The sequence below is a fragment of the Astyanax mexicanus genome, chromosome 8, assembly GCF_023375975.1.
Source record: "Astyanax mexicanus isolate ESR-SI-001 chromosome 8, AstMex3_surface, whole genome shotgun sequence".
Lineage (NCBI taxonomy): Eukaryota > Metazoa > Chordata > Actinopteri > Characiformes > Acestrorhamphidae > Astyanax > Astyanax mexicanus.
In genome coordinates this window covers 18,391,127-18,408,726 of record NC_064415.1, presented here as the reverse complement: position 1 = coordinate 18,408,726, position 17,600 = coordinate 18,391,127, and positions in this window count along the sequence as shown.

The window sequence follows — 17,600 nt, the reverse complement described above, 5'->3', positions numbered from 1 at the left end:
ACAATATCGATCTCACTATCCATTGCAGTTGTGCAATATACAATGTTTTCCTCAGAATATATTCAAAATTCTTAAGATATCCTTGGCAAACACTAAACAACTATGACTGGTGTTTTACCTTGTAAAGTTTTTTTCCATTTTAAAAAGCCAGGATTTAAATGTAAAATAACTTTTGCATTTAAACTGTTTCAACATACAGTATGAGACCTCAGAAAGGCTTACCAACCAGCTGTCAGTTCTACATTAATTCATGATTGAATCAAAGTTATATGTTTAAAGCCGAATAAAAATTTAATAAACTGTAGATCACATTCCCTTTACTTTCTATTCTAAATACTCTTAAAACATATATCGGTAGATCTTCGAAGGTCTATTTAGAATTATAAATACTTTTGACCATCCATTTGACAACTAAACGTTTGTTTACTTTATTGTTTATTGTTTTCTGTTCTTATCACATGAATTTAGTGATAAGCCTAGCACAAGCATGATGTATATGGATTATTTGTTTTGTCTACATTATGGGTAATTTTCTCCCACATGGATTAAGCCTATAGTAATAGACTATCTTTTCTTTTTAATTCAATCTCTAATGCTTTAATTGCTGTTTTCTTTGTTGTTGTTTCAACACTAAAACAACAAATGACATATTTCAACTACATTTTAACGTTGAAGGTTAGCCATGTGCAAGCTGGCCATTCTAGTGCATCTCAAGAAAAATGTAACATCATTGAAAAGTTACTTTATGATTATGGCTTACAGCCAATGACCACCCAAAAATCAATGTCTCAGAAAATTTGAATATTAGATAAGATCAATTGGTCCTGCTGAAAAATTAAATCTGCATGTCCATAAAAGTTGTCTGCAGAGGGAAGCATGAAGTGCTTTATGATTTTTCCAGGAGAACACTGCACTGACATTGGACTTGATAAAACACAGTGGACCAACACCAGCAGATGACATGGCTCTCCAAACCATCACTGACCATCAGTAAATTTTGCATTTCGTTTGAAAATCAAGGGACCAGAGTCTGGAGGATGAGTGAAGACACACAGTCCAAACTGCATGAGGTCTAGTGTAAAGTTTCCACAATCAGTGATGGTTTGGAGAGACATGTCATCTGCTGGTGTTGCTCCACTGTCATATATCAAGACCAAAGTCAGTGCTGTGTTTTCCCGAAAAATCTTACAGCACTTCATGCTTCCCTCAGCTGATGACTTTTATAGAGATGTGGATTTCATTTTCCAGCAGGACTGCCCACACTGCCAAAAGTACCAATTGGTTTTCAAATTTAATATTCACATTTTCTGACATACTGATTTTTGGGTTTTCATTGGCTGTAAGCCATAATAATTAACAATCAATGAAATAAACGCTTAAAATAAATAAAGTAACTTTTCAATGATATTCTAATTTGTTGAGATGGACTAGTATCTTCAAATATGTGACTGTGCCCCTATATTGGCCACTTCTAATCCCAGCAATGTGTAGGGCAGAGTGCGATCAGTAATGAGTAATTAGGCTTTCACTATCTTGTGAGATAAACACAGAGCTTGCTGCTGATTGAAACGGCGCCTGCTGTCGAGATACAGCTAAAAAACATCAGTCAGGGGGTGGCAGGGAGTGTTTTTAGCTCGAGTTGGGGGTATATGTAGGGGAAATTGCTTAAGGGAGCCTCTTAACCTACTGCACCTTCTACTGCCTGCCCCCCCTCTCCCACACGCACTCAACGTGTGGTACGTGACGTACAGACTGACAGAGAACGGCAGGAGCAGCGTTCAGCGTTCAGCAGCTAATAATACGAGCTCAGTATAAATCATTCATATCAGGAGCTTCACGAGACCCAGAGCAGGTCCAGAGCTGCTGTACAACACAGAACAATACAACTGCAGCCTGTTATGTAAAAGTGCGGGGAAAGTGGAGCAGTGTTACAGCTCCACTACACATAATAAGAAAAAAGGATTAGAGCCAATAAAAATTGCTTTAATCGCATTATATCGCAGCTATCTATTGGTTAATCAATGCAAATACAGAGTTCAATTCAGCTGTGTGAGGGGTGTGCATGGTTGATCAACACAGATTGCTGACTGATTAGCTGATTGATTATCATTCAATCCCCACATATTTAAACATTACTCAAAGCAGGTGGATAACACAAGTAACCAATAATACTGATAATTCAGTGTTTACTTATATTATGAGTCAACTTTATTATAATAAAGTGCATTTTTTAATGATGAAAAAGCTCGTATTTTTGCATTGCTCAGACCTTCACACCCTGCCTGACACACCTCCTCCAGAAGGCAGAACAAAAAAACTTAGGTAAACAAGCATAATACATAAATAAAGCGTTTTCATTTACAAACCAGCCATTTTATTCTATGTTATCAACCTAAACACGTCAAATGCAAATTATTATTAACATATAATAACATAATATCGACCTACCAGATAAAGCAAGCAGTCAGGAAAGAGGGAAAGCAGAGGGAATTTAGAGAGGCTCCAGCTGCACTTGCTAAAAGCGAGGTTCTCCCGCACGTTTCAGACGCTCGTCAGTAAACTCGTGGCTCAGACTCGTCAGATTAATAACATTTCACTCTCTGTTCCTGCGCTGACAGCACGCCGCGCGCTGGGAGTACCTTTAAATAGCTCATCTCAGCAGCGCGCGCACCGAGCACCTGCCACGCCCCCGCCGAGATGACGACACGCCCTCCCCGCTGCGAGGCCACGCCCCCTCGGTCTCCTCTCAATTAATATAGGAATGGAAGAATCAATAGATCTTTAAATTTACTTTTTTGGAGGAATAACTGTAGGTTATACACTGCCAGGCCATTTATAATGAATAATGCAAGTTTGGAGCAACAAGCTGTACACTGTAATGTAGATTTCAAGGAAATGACTCCTAGATTTAGTCTAGTAAAGCCTAAATTATGTTGCATATGTGTTGCACATGTATTTTGTTATAGCACAGACATCATACAAAAAATCTCTAAATATATACAGTATATTTTCTTAGATTATCATCTGCATAACAAACATATGAAAACCCAGAGCAATGAATGAAAGCACAGAAAGAAATAAGCTCATCATTGTGTCTAGGGAAATTGTTGGAACCCTGCAGGATTAAGAAAAAATTGATCAAATAGACATTATAGCCTACTGGACTGTAGGGGGTTCATATTTATATTGTTTCCACCTTATGGACCTACTCTAAAGGGTTGTTTAACTATTGGAAAGGATTCTTTAAACAATAGTGGAACACTTTGGTTGCTGTATTGATTGTTTCACGTCTTAAAATATCATTTTTAAATGAATGATGTTGCTTAAAATGCCTTGTAATAGGAAAAATAGCATTGCTGTCATTTCTACTGAGCCGAGCATGCTGCTACTGCACTAGGTATCTTTGTTTAAGCGGACAGTTCATCACCACTCTCATCATCACTCATTACACAATCATAAATCCTGTAATATTAGTCTACTTCTGTAATATTAGTCTACCCCAGTCCATGTGCTTCTTTAACTGTCAGTGACAGGTTTGTATCTCCCAGCTCGTTCAGAAAAACATGCAATATATTGGTGGTTTAAAGTGAAATGTCAGTTCCTGATTGTATGGTGAGCTCAAAAGCAAGAAGCTAGAAATACTCTTGCATAATGTTGCTTCAAAAGTATATTGTATACAGTTTCTCAATTATCTGTATATATTTCAAATATAGCAATACATTAAAAAGCATGGAGCCAGACAGAGTTTATAGAGGCAAAATTATTAATAGATGTATTAAAGATGTTCTCTGGTGTGGTACCAACCCATTTACAGTCTGGTACCATTTACTGGGAGTTCAGATATAAATGACTAAAGCAGTTCTTAACTCCTTTGTCAGTGATCAGTGTGTAAACATATGTTTCTAGCTACAAGTGTGATAAAAAATTAGATGTAATCGTAACTTTGCTGAGTATTTCCACAGTGAATTTGACCCTATAAGCCCAACCCCCTCATATTCTCCAGTGCTCTAGTTTGGATTTATATCTGCATTACTCCAGAGGCCTGATCAAAGCCTGAAGATCTGAACTGGTTCGGTGACTTGCATGTCTTTCAGCTTTAGGTAAGCTGAGAGTGACTCAGAAACACACACACACACACTTTGTGTTTGTGTTTGTGTTATTCCCAAAAGCCCTGAGGTGCACCCTCACCTGAGCGCGAGCTGAAGTAGATACTTTATGCTGTATTTTTTAAACTAAACTTAGCTGCATAATTTTCCAGGAAGCATGCATACCAGCAATACCACCACACTGCTAAAGTGAGTAGTTTTACCTGGAAAAGTCCACCTGGAGATGAAGCATGAACAGCTGCAGTGAGTGGGTCTCATTCATGTCCTCATTTTGTCTTGGAGCCAGACACCACAGTACACCTTTAGAGCTCTTGACAAGTTTATGCCCCATATGACTGTAGGCAATCAATCATTACAGTCCTGTACGATCTTAATTTGCACTATTAACAGAAAGGGTTCATGATCTTAAACTTGTCTTAAGATCTTCAGCAGTATGGGGTTGCCATTGCATTTTCCATGCAAAAAAAGCCTATTCTTCCACAGCCATTGTAATATGTGCAGCTTGTAGTTTTGCATTGTCTCATTAAAAAATGCATTAAAGTGCATGGCCCGTGGGAAAGATATTATCTTAATGGAAGCATATAATACACCAAGAGCTGCATTACAGAAGTGTACAGACACAGCCCTATATCATGACAGACCCTGGCTTTAGGACTTGTTGCTGATAACACTTAACCAAAAAAATTGGACTCAGTCATGCCGCTTCTATACGTGGTTAACATTAGACTTCTGTTTTGCACAGTACATCTTTAAGTGACATTTATAAATGTTGTAAATGTCCATATTGTAGGGCTTGACAAAGGTTTGCCAAAGTAATCCCTTGCCGTGTAAATACATATCTGTTTCTGAAAAACAGGTTACTGTTGTATCTGGCACCAAGATGTTAGCAGCAGACATTTAAAGTCCTGTAAATTGTGATGCTTGTCTGGAAAGAGATCTGTGAAATGTAGTGCCCAAATTTTGGAAGGTCCAAATCACTGCATACTTGGAACAACCCACTAGATCTGCTTGATGTTTTGGAGAGACTTTGACCCAGTTGTCGTGCCAAGAAGGCTCAGATTTTAACATTTTTCCAATTCACATAATATGTGTTTCATCACCCCCTGATAGAAACCACAGTAACATGTAAGTTAATCAATTAGACATTTTTTTTATGTTTCATCAGTGGTTTTAATGTTTTGACAGAAATCTATGTGTATACAGAACAGGCTTTCCATTACAAAACAACCTTTGATGAACCCCCTTTTTGAAACTGTACCAGGTTTTCTAACTGGGCTTCTGCCCTTGTTATCTGGGCCAGTCTTTCAGGGGCTTTGCCATTTTTTCTCCAGTGGAAATTTACAGAGTGGATTTCCGAAGGGAAACAGATTAGAATGCACACCAGAGTTTTGGCTGCAAAAGCTGGGTTGGCATCCAGGTTCCCTGTTGATGGCAGCTATGTCGTGGCTTTCGGGTCAATATGTGCTGGATTTTTGACAGGTTGGTATTTAGAACAAATTAGGACGTGTTTCTGGACTGTAGTTTCTCTTACAGTGGTTGGTTGTGGTTAGGATGAAGCCAAAGGAATCATGGGTATTGTAGAAGTTATTGCATTGCACTTCACAATTGGATACCTCTTTTTCTGTCTCTGTGAATCCTTTTATTTAAGCACATGGCTCTCTGTGTTGTTTCAGACGTTCGCAGATTCACTCAGTGGATGGAACAAACATGATTTTCTTAGAGCTGTAAAATTTTGAAAAAGAAGCAATAAAAATTCTCCCCAGCTGCCCATTCCAAACTATTATTGGCAGTGTCCACCTCAGCTCTGATTCTCTCTCTCTCTCTCTCTCTCTCTCTCTCTCTCTCTCTCTTTCAATCTTTCACACACCACACATCTGTTTTGTTTTTCCCTCCCTTCTCCCTTTTTCTAATTTTGACATTCACGAAACTGGATGTGGGCGACGGACAGTTTTGGAGTTGTGAAGTGGGACACTATCTCTCAGCGACACACATAAGTGAGCAGTGGATCATTAACCAGGAACTGTGAGCCTTTGATAAGAAGCAACAGATCAGCTAGTAGCTGAGATTTAATGTTTCAGAGCTAAGAAATCTCAGATCAGTGTACAACTTTTAAGGACATGTTTACAGACCAGTAAAACAGGTAGCACAGTGTAATTATGAATATGGGACAGATTGAAACCTGTAACCACAAACTAGAAGGTTGTGACAGTGTGGAAAATCAAATGAACTGAAAACACAGTGGGAATTTTAATTTTTACTTTAATATGTCTGTATTAAATCAAAATGCAGTATTTTAACTGGTCAATTTCATTTCATTTGTTAATATACGCTCATTCCTGCATTTCAGGCCTGCAACACATTCTAAAAAAAGTTGAAACAGGTCAGTTTAGAGCTAGTACTGAAGTGGAAAAATGATTTAATTTCATGTGATGATATGATCACGATTTGATACAAAATTAGTATTCACAAAAGGCTCTGATCAGTTAAAATGGGCAAAGGATCTCCAGTTTGACAGCAAATTCTGAAAATTATTGTAATGTTTAAAAACCTTTCATTGCTACTCATTGAATGAGATTTGCATGTTTGAATATTTCCTTGTACAGTGCATAATATAATTTAATGATTCAAGGAATCATGAAGTACATAAAGGACGAGGCTGAACGCACTGAACACCAGATTGCTCTGCATCAAGAAACATTGTTACACAATAGCTCATAACTACATTGACAAGGTATTAAATTGTCAAACTTTTGGCAAGCACTACAGTAACGATTTACATTCACAAGCACAACTTTAGTGTTCAGAAAATAAACTATATGACAAACAATGGCCCCATACTTTTGCATACTTTAAGACAGGAAGAATGGGACAAATAACACCTAAAACACTTCAGCTCTTGGTATCTTTTGTATTTGTATTTGTAGTTTTAGGCGACTATGAAAAAGTACACTTGCAAAACACTCAAATCTTACTTAAAAGCATTCCATATAGCACTAATGAGAAATTAAAAAATTACATTAAATTAACTCATTTAAGTTATTAACTACAACTCTGTCATTTTGTGCTGTCTGCCCTTATAACCTGTCTCAGCCAACCTGTCCTAAATCCTTGCCATAGAGATTCATCTCCATGCCCTTTAGGAGACACATAGAACACAATTAAAAATATGATCTGTGACAGTCACCTTCAGTGCATGACGCACGTGGCTCTATAATGAAACACACCTCTTCCTGATCCATGTACACCTACCTATTGGTCAGCTGTCACAGTAGCTTAATTCACTTTCCATAACGGACCAATCAATGGCTACCCAATATCTCATCCCTGGTGAATCTTTGGCCCTCCTGTTATTTAGAAATGGCTGCAGTGGGAGTCAGATAGCAAAGGATAAGAATAGCAACTCCATAAACATAAACTGTAGTGCTGCCAGACGGAAGGAGCCACAATCAGGAAATTATACACAGTCATGTGGAAAATGATCTCCTGCAGAGATTGAGTTCTTCTAGGTTCATTACACTCAGACTGTAATCATCTGTAATCTAATTACCAAAGAAATGATAAATACATTTCATTTCTGTATTGAAAAATCAATCAAACTCGTTTTCTTCTTGCTTATAGAGAAGCAAAACCATCTGGCTACAAACTATTCTCTTCAGGCTGAGGATTTTAGGACTTTAGTTCCATATAGAGGCATTTTTGGATTTAAAATATGTGCATTATTAAAAATGTGGCGTTTTTTGGAGGAATGCCAGAACAATTTTTGTTTTTGTAAAAAAAAAAAAGTAATTTCATGGTTTTTGATGAACCGTTTACATAAACTTCTTTAACCCCTTAAAATGCTTTTTCCTGTATACAGGCTACAGGTGTAGGTGATACAAAATTATTTTTTCTGCAGTAAAATAACTTTTTTTTTTACATTCTGAAAATTTGAGGGCTTTGAAATCTCCTACAGGACACGTGGAGAAGCTGCCAGTTTACTCTCTACTCCAATTAACAATTCCAGATCGGTATCAGGAATCAACCCGAAATTCTGCATGTTTAAAAATGGATGTAAAATCTTGACAAACATAATAAAACTAAAGGTTTAGAAGACATTACCTGATTGATTTGTATTGAGGAAAATATAATTTTAAAATTAAGTTTAGGAAAGAGACAATTTTATGATTAGCAGATTTACTTAAATATTTTTTTTATATTTTCTATTATAATTACAATTGTGCTTTTCAGTAATGTTCCTTATCAAACAGGAAAGTTTTTATGTAATGCTTGAAAAGAAATCCTCAAGATTTAGTGGTGTAATGTCAGGCAGACAATTGACAAAAATCCTGGCCTGTTAATGGGTTAAACATAAAAAATATTTTTCTGACACATTTCAAATGAAACAAACAAAAAAAAAATATATTATGAAATCACGTACAAACCCCATAGTAGCACGGTTTTATTTTTAAGAGTGCATTACACTTACATTATAACAATACAGTGTACAACGCTATTAATTGGAAATTCATACCTGTTAAGCACTGCAATATTATCTCTGCATAATGTTTACTCCAAACTTATTTCAAGTGCTCTAAAACATTTATGAACCCACATAGGACTTCTGACCGTCTGACCATGAGGCCCAGAATGCTTGTTTAGGCTTCAAAAACAGTTATCTGGTTCTCAGCTGACTGGTAAAAAATGGTCAAAAATGTGAGGTATGTGTGCTACTGCAATTAGCTTAGCATTATAGCAAGTGTTTACCCCCTAAAGCATACCAGAGCTTATAGCTGAGCCTATAGCTGTGTTTGTACTCAGGTTGTGCTGAGCTGAGGAACATGTTAGGAACAGTGTTATTACTGGCATGGTCCAGCTCAAGTCGCCTCATTCCAGTTTTCCAGCTCTGTTACCCCAAATTGCCCCCTCCCTTCCTTTTCTTGTACTCACCCCCCACCCCACCACCCTGCTTCCGCCGCTTTTGTTCCTCCTTTCCCATTCACTCTCAGACATTTCTTTCCCCTGCTCCCTCATTCACTCTTGTTCTGACTGGTTAATAAAAACTGCAATAATATTAAATATTGTACAATATGTTCTATTTACAGTTTTACTGATAACATATTGTAATATATATTTTTCCAATACCTTTAAAAAAGTATCCGTTTATGTCAACAGCATCCACTTGTTAGATATCAATAAATCAACCTGCTTTTGCAAACCAACACTGCTATATCATATAAAACCAACATGACTGCATTGTGTAAAACTAACATGACTGCAGTTGGTTTAGCTTGGATTTAATTAAAAGATATGTGTTAACTAAGAACCACCATTTACTTAACAAAATGTTTTTTTCTTTTCCTTTATTTAATTGTGTTGATTGATGACAAAAGAATAATCATAAATATAGCTTTTGGACTTCTAATACTCAACTCTATTTACTGAAAATTCCAGCTTAATGACTAAACATAATGCAAAAGTCAGGCCCTGTGATTGGCCGAAAGGCGTTCTACGAGTGCCATTATCAGCCAGTAATGAACTGTACCATTCGCCTCCCAACACTGGGGTCTTGGGTTCATGTCCCTATCTGGGTGGAGTTTCCATGTGTCTACTGTGTTTCCTTGGGACTCAGATCAGGTAAATTGGATATTCTAAATTGCCCAGAAAAATGTAAAACTCTAAATTGATTTGAATGTATAGGTATGTGTATTGTTTAGGATTGTGTGTATAAAATGTATTTATGAATGTGCCTAGATTTGGATTGTCACTCTGTCCTTGGTAAATGCTGTAGTGCCAGTGTAGATGCAGTGCTCCAGGTGGACGGTCGTTTCCGGTTGCGAATATGCTGTTCGCCATTGGCTGCCGCTTCTTACCGGTGTGTGAATGGGTGCTGAGTATGAACGGTTGTGTGTAAATTGTAAAGCGTCCTTGAGTTTCTAGAAAGCTGCTATATAAGTGTAACTTCAACTGTTACCGAAGTTCTCCATGTATTCCTCCGCCACATACAGGTAACCTAGCAACGATGCAGCGCTTACCAGCCAAACAGCACAACTACAAACAGCAGCAATGGAACTGTTTTAACACAAAGTATTTATAACCAAACAGATCGTAATATCTCCTCCTCTTTAACTAAAAATCTTTCAATAAACAGCGATAATGGAACTGTGGTATAATCACAATAATACACTCAAGGTTCGTGCTATAACATGTAACATTGGCACATACACTTCTGCACTTCTGTCCAAACATACAAATCTGAGAACCCAACTGTATTTTATTGCAGCAACCCAACTGACTCAAGTTATACTCACCAATACAAATTTGTTAAGTGATTTTAATGTAAGAAAACGGAGCATTCAAAAATGATTTGAATTATATTAAATTAACAAGGGAAATGCTAAATTGGCTTTTATGGGTTTGAGGATGAGCTTGCGTGCAGTTCTTTTTGCGCGTCCGTGTTAAATTCCTATCTTGCTGAAGCTCAGCTAGCACCAGTGATGTGATGTCTCTTCTGAGGTATTAAGTCACACTCAGAGAAATGTGTTTACCGTGAGGAAGGTTTATTCACGCACCAATCCAAACATGACAGACCCTTTATATCCATGTGTACAAATATGCGAGGAGTGTGTTTAAAAGCGCTCTAAATATCAGCGTGTTTTGTTTTGTTTGGGTTTGGAGATGCAGTTCTACGTGCCGTGCTGTGTTCAGATCACTGTGGAGTACAACCAGTAACGTACAGCAGCACGGGACACTGCCGGTGACCGTATTTCACTTGTGTTTCTAACCAGTCTGCTCTGGTTCTGTTCTGTTCTGTTCTGTTCTGTTCTGTTCTGTTCCGGACTAGAGCATAGAGTGGGTTTGTGTATGTTTTGCGTCTGTGCTCTCTGTGGGCTTGCTGAGGGGCTGGCTGAGGCCTGAAAGGCTGTGTAATTGGCAGAGTGGTCAGACTGAATTAGTGCGTTTGAGTACACACCAACTGTCACTGCTGCCGCTCTGTGCTTTTGCCCGAACTAACCAAACACTTCTGTCTTTTTTCAGATGCTTTTTTTTAGCTCACCCCTTTGGCTCTTTTGTCTGCTCAGCCTTCCACCCTTCACGTTCCCCTCGCCCTGCTGGGGTGTGAGTGTGTGTGATCCGCATGACAAGAGGCAAAACGTTCTGTCTCTTGTCGTCACTTGCTTTCTTCCCTTGTTTTCACTTTCGCTCCTTTTGTTTGCAAGGAAAAATAATCACAGAAATGTGAAGAAAATAAATTAAAGGAATATTCTATAGTTATACATCCAAGGAAGCTCAAAATTGCTCTTTTTCTTTACACTTTCTTTGGATTAATGTTATAATTGTACTGTGTGTTGGTCAATCCAGTAGGTGTTGTGCAACACAGAGAAGCTATCATGATCACGAACAGGAAGTTAAGAGATCTTGGCCATCGTATGTTAAAAGATATTTTAAACCTTTCAGATGACTATTGCCATGACATTTATGTTCATGATCAGTGTAAGCAAACTGTACGCTATGAATGTAATGTTCACATTATCTAAAATATCAAATAAAAATATATCATGTACACTTAAGAACTGCTGTTGATGTTTGAGGGGTTGGTCCTATCAAACTAACAATTCAGCACTGGAGAAATGTGTCGTTACTGAATAGGTGCTTTTTTATGATTTTACTCTTTTAAGAAACTTTTACTTTAAGGGGGTTTCAGTAAAGGGCGAAGGTGCTATATAGACAAATGGCATCAAAGAAGTATTGAGAAGTATTGTGATTAGTAAAAGCTTCTTTGGATTATTGAAAAGCCTAAATGGTTGTGGATAAGACCAATTAAAAATTAGTTCTACTGTATAGCACCATGAGGAGTTTCACTATTGGTCAAAGAACCATTTTCCTTACTATTGCAAAAATGTACTAATTTAAATTAGTTTAAATAGGGAGCATAATATGCTCTAAATTGATTACTGACCACTGTCTAGAACTGATTTGATTTATCACATGTGCCAATTTTTGGGTATTAAAAAAAAATAAGGGCTTGATCTTGCTTTTGTTAAAATAACTGTCTGTAATGTCTAGGAAAGGCTTTCTACTAGATTTTAGAACATTGTGGCAAGGATTTGACTAGATGATCACTACCCCACTGTATTCCCCACTTTCCAACTCCTCCCAAAAGTATTGGCCGGAGCTCCATCATTACACTATAGCTAAATGCTGGGGGTGTTTTATGACGTTCTTGCCAATGCCTGGTAATAATAAGCATTATATCATTAGGTTTATTTCTGTGTTCAGAGAGTCCTTTACTATTGACAGTACTATTCTACAGGGACTTGACAAGCTGTATAACTATGCATATGTTTGCAGATGAATGTATGCAATGGAAGCTGTATATATAAGTACATCTATATCAATAATGGGTCCTACTTAACATAGCTCATAGCACAACTCATTCATTAACGGGGGTGTTCACAAACATTTGGACACATAGTGTATGCACATAGATATCAGTCCTACCCCACAACTTCCATAAAGGTGCATCTCTACTAGCAGTGCTCCTCTCCACATATGGCCAAAACATGCAGGGTATGTTTGCGTTTATCAGTCGGTGAGGCTACTTCAGCCAGAGTTGGCACAGTTCTTTAGGGCTGGGCACGGCCAGGCGCAGATAAAGTGTTTATCTTCAGGTTAGGTAACAATTACAGTGCACTGGTTCTGTGACAACAAAGATTACGTGCTTAGCCTGAGCTCATGGTCTGCAAAGCCATCTTCAGAGTGACAGAGTCACTGACCTAGGATCAGGGTTTCTCCTGCTATGATGACTTAAGGCATTCAGTGTCAAAACATCTTACTGATTCAGGCACAGCATTGAGAGATACCTTACAATTACAGCTTCTGCGTAGTGTGCCTTTTTGTGCTGATCTAAGAATAGTGTCACTGTCTCATATCTTAAAGGAATACTCTGTGTTTTTCTACAATATCTCTATTGGAGTTAACTGTAGCATGTATAGATAAATAAAACTTGCAATTATTTTGATCTATTTCCCTGTACGTTGTTGGTTACAAAGAGAGGAAACGTGTTAACTACAAATTCAGCTCAACTCAATAGAGCCCAATGAACAGGTTCGAAAGTGAGTCAAGATGTTTTTTGCTCTTTTGTAAGTACAGGGAAGTTACGGTCATTAAAAACTATAATTGACCATACTCTGTAGAAGCAGTAAATAGAAATTAGGATGAAAAACATGAACAACTGCAGCTGACTGCTTCCGAATCAGTGTAAAATGCTGTTTTCCACAAACACCTCACATTAGGAGTGCTTTCCAGGCTGTTTGTACAGCTGCAGATGTCACGTTCACCACAAGGGTGCCTGGTCTTTGGCCTTCCTTTCAACCAGAGTCCAGTTCATACTGGTGTGCAGCAGAAACAGTGAAGAAGGTATTCCAGTAATCAACAAGCACATGGCTGGTGCATAAGCTTAGTGACAGTGTTGAATTCAGGGACTGACAGCATGTCTGGTGTGGTTAAAGAATTCCCATAGTATCAGTTTGCAGAAACCAAAATGAGAGCAGTTTCAGAAGTGTTGAATCATGAAAGTGAACACAGCTGGGGAACACGTTTATTGAATATATTTAAGTAGGTCTGGGAAGTAGGACTAAAAACTCATATATTGATATAATTATGTAGATATACAATATGATATGATAAAATCAATAACAAAAAAATGTGTTAAAATGTCAGTGTTTATTTGTAACATCATTGTTCCATTACTGTGCCCCTCATTAATCAAATAATTTCCCTGGGAAGATGATCCCTAAACATTTTCCTTTAAACCTACTTTAGATTAATGTTAGAGTTGTGCTGTGTTGGTCAATCCAGTAAGAGTCATTAAACAATAATTATATGATACAGAGAAAGAACAGTCATAATCACTGGAACTGGAAAAGAGGCCTTGGCAATCTAACAGATAGAAGCCGTTTAAGACTGTTCTTTAATGATAGGGCCCTGTTATGACCCGGTCTAGGTCTCTTCCCAGACCCTCTGCCAGACTGTCACACCTGGCGCTGTAGGCGCTTCTGTCTCTCCCACACTCAGCTCTACCTGCAATCTGCAGCCTCCGGACTCCATTGCCCAGGATGCACCTCACACTGAAACTACACTGACTCATGATCACATGACACATCACATGCTTCTACCAGGAAGTCGGTCCCCAGAATACTAGGCCTCATGGCCTATAAAAGGGGCTCATTTTGCACCTGTGCTCCGCCGAGTATTGATGGTATTTTTCCTCATACAACGCGTTTCTTTTGCCTATTTTTGTATCTCTTGTTTTTTGACCTTGCTTTGTTCACCGACTCTGATTTTTGCCTGCCCTTTGATATTGCCTGCCTGTGTTTGACCTCTGGACTGTTTCTACTCTGGTATGTTGTATCCCTTCTGCTGTTGTTCGCCCCTGTTGATATATTTCTGTCTGACTATCCCTTTGTCTGCTACTTTATTTAATAAAGTCACGTTTTATCTGCATCAGCGCGTGTCTGAGTCCTGTCCAGCCATGACAGAATACTCGGCCGCAACAACTGATCAGATAGCTAACATTAGTTATAGTGATTTTTTGGCAACTTTTCGTGGAGTTTTTGACCACTCGTTGTATGGACATGCTAGTGGTGAACAGCTATTAACCACCACACAGGGCAACAGGTCGGTAGCCGCCTATGCATTAGAGTTTCGTACTCTGGCGGCTGGTAGTGGCTGGAACAACCCTGCTTTACAGTGTGTTTTTTTTAATGGACTAAACCCTATTATTCAAAAAGAACTTTCCTGCAGAGATGAATCACTCTCTCTAGACCAGCTCATCTCCCTGGCCATCCGGATAGACCAGCTGTTGTCTCGTCGTCTGCAAGGAGCTCCCTGTCCTGCCCCAGCTTGCACCACTGGCCCTGCTACTCCAAGTCTTCATACTCCTAGTGTTCCAGTCCTCCCTGATCCAGAACCCATGCAGGTCCAGAGAACCAGGCTTACTACGGCGGAGCGTCAGCGTCGGATCCAACTCCACTTATGCCTGTACTGTGGTGGCTCCGGTCATGTTAAAGCTGAGTGTGGTCTCCGTCCATCTTCTTACAAGGCGTCAACCCGGGGAAAGTGCGTGGATACTCTTCCACGCGCTAATGTGGTACGTAATCATTCCCTAGCGTTAACTCCTAAAAGCTTCTCTTTATCTGTCAGTATTGCTTGCCAATCTGTTGTCTTTTCTGCTCTAGCCCTAATAGACTCTGGCTCCGAGGGGAACTTCATCAGCGCTGACCTGGTTAAAGAACACAACATTCCAATCCGAGCTCTCCAACGCCCCATCTCTATCCACGCTGTTGACGGACACTCCATCAGATCCAAGCCCATCTGTCATCAGACACTACCTCTCACACTCCAGGCCAGCGCACTCCATTCTGAAGAACTGCCCCTGTTTGTGCTACCCCGCACTGAGCATCCTCTCATCCTTGGACTTCCCTGGTTGAAATCACACGATCCTGTCATCTCCTGGAGTCAGGGAGAGATTGTAGCCTGGTCCTCCCATTGCTTCAATAACTGTCTCGCCCTAGATCAATTGGCCATACACTCCACCTCTGTGGAGAGTCCTGATTCTGTCCCTTGTGCTAACATCCCTGTAGAATATTCTGATTTCTCTGAGGTATTTAGTAAAACTAATGCCACTAAGCTGCCTCCGCACCGTCCTTCTGACTGTGCTATAGATCTAGTAGAGGGTGCCACACTACCTAAAGCCAGAGTGTACCCACTTACTCGTGACGAAGAGAAAGCTATGGAGGAGTATGTAAGTGAAGCGCTCGCTCAGGGTTTCATTAGGCCATCTAAGTCACCAGTAGGTTCTGGGTTCTTTTTTGTTAAGAAGAAAGACGGTGGGTTGAGACCATGTATAGATTACCGGGGGTTGAACGACATTACCAAAAAGTTTGCCTACCCGCTCCCTCTCATTCCGGTCGCTCTTGAGCAACTTCGGGGCGCGTCCTATTTCTCAAAACTTGATCTGCGTAGTGCTTACAACCTAATCCGCATAAGGGAGGGGGATGAGTGGAAAACAGCATTCTCTACTACTAGAGGGCACTACGAGTATTTGGTAATGAGCTATGGCCTCGCTAACACCCCAGCAGTGTTCCAATCATTCATGAACGACATTTTTCGGGACATGCTAGACAAGTTTGTAATTATTTTTATAGACGATATCCTAATATACTCACCTGACATGCCTACTCACATCCAACATGTTCGCTTGGTCCTCCAACGTCTTTTAGAACACCGATTGTTTGCTAAAGCTGAGAAATGCGAGTTCCATAAACAGAGAATTGCATTTCTCGGCTACATTATCAGTTCCACGGGCGTCACCATGAATGACGAAAAAGTTAGTGCAGTCACAAGTTGGCCCGTACCACAAACTATTAAAGACCTCCAACGGTTTTTGGGCTTTGCGAATTTTTACAGGCGATTCATCCGCAACTTCAGTACCATAGCTTCCCCGTTAACTGCATTGACTAAGCACGCTGCTAAAACCCTCACGTGGTCCCCGTCTGCCCAACAAGCTTTCGACTCTCTAAAGACTGCCTTTAGCTCCGCTCCCATCCTGAAACATCCTAACCCTGAACTGCCCTTTGTAGTTGAAGTAGACGCATCTGAATCAGGTGTAGGGGCTGTGCTGTCACAGCGCAGTGGTTCTCCTCCCAAGTTGTTTCCCATAGCTTTCTTTTCACGCAAACTATCTTCTGCTGAGTGTAACTATGGCATTGGGGATAGGGAGCTGTTGGCCGTTAAGATGGCACTTGAGGAGTGGCGTCACTGGTTGGAGGGGGCAGTTCATCCATTTATCGTGTACACCGATCACAAGAATCTTGAGTATCTCAAGACAGCTAAAAGACTAAATTCCCGTCAGGCTCGCTGGTCACTTTTCTTCTCACGATTTGATTTTTCAATTTCTTTCAGACCAGGTGATCGCAACACTAAAGCTGACGCTTTGTCTCGTGTTTTTAGTACCTCCGAGAACGTCGCTGGTAATGATGGGTCTAAACGCATCCTTCCACCGTCTGTCACTGTGGCTGTAATCCGCTGGGAGTTGGATGACCAGATAGCTGAAGTCAATACAGGTCATCCACCTCCAGCGGATTGCCCCTCTGATAAAACGTATGTCCCGTTACGTTTCAGAGACCAACTAATCATGTGGGCACATTCCGCCTTGTCGTCAGGGCATCCTGGTGAAACTCGCACCTTGCAGCTCCTATCTGCACGCTATTGGTGGGAAAGTATGAGGGCTGATATTCACTCTGTAGTTTCTTCCTGTTCAGTATGCGCTCAGTGTAAACCACCTAAGTCTCTGCCTGCGGGCAAACTCATGCCCTTACCAGTACCTGAACGTCCGTGGTCACATATTGCGGTAGATTTTGTCACTGATTTGCCTCCTTCAGACGGTTTCACCACTATCCTCACTGTTGTTGATAGATTTTCTAGAGGTGTTAAGTTTATACCGTTAATCTCTCT